This window comes from Etheostoma spectabile, chromosome 11, assembly GCF_008692095.1.
Source record: "Etheostoma spectabile isolate EspeVRDwgs_2016 chromosome 11, UIUC_Espe_1.0, whole genome shotgun sequence".
Classification (NCBI taxonomy): Eukaryota; Metazoa; Chordata; class Actinopteri; order Perciformes; family Percidae; genus Etheostoma; species Etheostoma spectabile.
This window is the reverse complement of record NC_045743.1, coordinates 20,191,743-20,194,619: the sequence shown is the minus strand read 5'-3', so window position 1 is coordinate 20,194,619 and position 2,877 is coordinate 20,191,743. Positions and strand designations below refer to the sequence as shown.

The 2,877-nt window shown below is 41.2% G+C and overlaps 1 protein-coding gene across 1 annotated transcript in view; it reads left to right on the top strand.

Moving 5' to 3' along the window:
- The window catches only part of mao (monoamine oxidase), a 58,319-nt gene that overhangs the window by 1,138 nt on the left and 54,304 nt on the right, over positions 1-2,877 (top strand).

Below are 2,877 nucleotides of genomic sequence, written 5' to 3'. Positions count from 1 at the left end.
AAATATTAACCATGACTATAAAATATAAACATAACAACCTATAACCTGACTGAATAGGAATAATAACATTATGTAACAGGGAATAAGTTCTAAGATGTTGATGTTATGACCATAGTCCAGATTATGTATTAGGGCTAATATAGCCAGTAAGAAAGTTGTACAGCAGACAAGTGATATGATTGGGTGAGGGGAGGGGGGATGGAGGTAGCCTATCCATGTGTTGGATCACAGAGTTGGTGTCACACTCCGTGACCGTGTCACATTTCAGCAGATAGGCACCATTTCGAGTTGACCACTCGGTTAAACTAATAATCTGATATTGCTCTTTTGATATCCATCTTTTCACCAAACACGGATGAGTAAAAGGTACTTTAAACCAACTTTTTGGGGTTTCAAATCTCGTGTCTAATGTGAACATTAAAGGGCAACTACTGGTTTTTCAACCTGTTTTTGTGTCTAAGTGACCGATGGAACAACAACCTTTGACATTGGTCCTGTTTTAAGCGAGACCGCTGCAGCGGAGAAACAAGCTACAATCTAAATTAATAGGACAATTGTCCAGCTTGTATTTACCTTCACTAAAGTGCTTGTTTTGTCACTGACAGGCTCAGATTAATATTCCAAGTGTCTGACTACATTATGAAAGGATCCCTTCAGAGATAGACCTTAGAAACATCTTTGAGACCTTTCTGTTTAACCAGAACCAGCTCTGAAGTCGCTAGTGCTAACCCACCAGACTCCATTCAATTAACTCTGTGTTCATTTCAGCCAAAACTAGAGTTACTAGAGAGACATGAATGGACATGAACTCGGGTATCCTGGGTGTAATTCAGGCCTGTGTGTAAAACAACAGAGTGTAAATTGTAATTTCCCCTTGCGGGAGTAATAAAGTATACATTATTATTACTGTTGTCTCTCTACATACTACTCTCTACTGTTGTCTCTCTACATACTACTCTCTACTGTTGTCTCTCTACATACTACTCTCTACTGTTGTCTCTCTACATACTACTCTCTACTGGTGTCTCTCTACATACTACTCTCTACTGGTGTCCCTCTACATACTACTCTCTACTGTTGTCTCTCTACACTACACTCACTCTCTACATACTACTCTCTACATACTACTCTCTCTCCTCTCTTGTCTCTCTACTACTACTCTCTACTGGTGTCTCTCTACATACTACTCTCTACTGGTGTCCCTCTACATACTACTCTCTACTGTTTGTCTCTCTACATACTACTCTCTAACCGTTGTCTCTCTACTGTTGTCTCTCTACATACTACTCTCTACCGTTTGTCTCTCTACATACTACTCTCTACTGTTGTCCTCTCTACATACTACTCTCTACTGGTGTCCTCTACACTACTCTCTACTGGTGCTCTCTACTACTACTCCTCTACTGTGTCTCTCTATAACTACTCTCTACTGGTTCCCTCTACATACTACTCTCTACTGTTGTCTCTCTACATATACCTACGGTTGTCCTCTTCATAATACTCTCTACTGTTGTCCTCTCACTACTCTCTCTACCGTTGTGTCTCTACATACTACTCTCTACATACTACTCTCTACTGTTGTCTCTCTACTGTTGTCTCCTCTACCACTACTCTCTACTGTTGTCCTTCTTACATACTACTCTCTATCCGTGTGTCTCTACATACTACTCTCTACTGTTGTCTCTCTACATACTACTCTCTACTGTTGTCTCTCTACCGTTGTCTCTCTACATACTACTCTCTACTGTTCTCTCTACATACTATTCTCTACTGTTGTCTCTCTACATACTACACTCTACCGTTGTGTCTCTACATACTACTCTCTACTGTTGTGTCTCTACATACTACACTCTACTGTTGTCTCTCTGCATACTACTCTCTGCTGTTGTCTCTCTTCATAATACTCTCAACTGTTATCTCTCTATAACTACTCTCTACCGTTGTCTCTCTACATACTACTCTCTACCGTTGTCTCTCTACATACTACTCTCTACTGTTCTCTCTACATACTACTCTCTACTGTTCTCTCTACTGTTCTCTCTACATACTACTCTCTACATACTACTCTCTACTGTTGTCTCCCTACATACTACTCTCTACTGTTCTCTCTACATACTACTCTCCACCGTTGTCTGAGGGACACTGACCAAGTCTTTGAGTGACTGAAGTGTAGCTGCAAGATTTAAAGCCTGTGAGATCCTGGTGTTGTTGGACCTGTGTCCTCTGTGTCGGACCGCTGTCTTCTCTCCGTGAGACTGACAGGTCGACCGACATGTCTGCCTGCCTGCACGTCCCTCTGTCTGTCAGACAGGGAGGAATTTAGGTCAGTGTCAGTTCAAATACCAGTCAAGCGTGCCAAACAATTGCTACGGAAACAAGTTAATTTAATAAAACTGGCAACCCCGCTGGCTTTTCAAGGCCCTGCTCTTTCTCCTCTCCTGTCACATTAGGGTTGTGTAATCACACCGTTTGTTTATACTGCTGCCCTTTACTGCCCTGCAATAAGGTCCACCCGTATGCATCACTGTCCAATCAAAGGACAGTGCTGCAAAGGTCATTTAATTAGTTGTCAACTGTTGAAGTAATCGCAAACTATTTTAATATCGATTTAATCCGAGTCAGGATAATATGCTAAGTTTCCAGCTGGTTAAAAGTGAATATTTTCTAGTGTCTTCTCTCCTCTGTGACAGTAACCTGAATGTATTTGAGTTGTGGACAAAACAAGACATTTGAGGACGTCATCTTGGGCTTTTGTGAAACACTGATCCATATTTTTCACATTTTTCTGACATTCTCTGAAAAGAATTGTAGCAGCCCTACTGAGGAAATGGACAGTTCTATAACTTTCTTTCTCTCTCTCTCTCTCTCTCTCTCTCT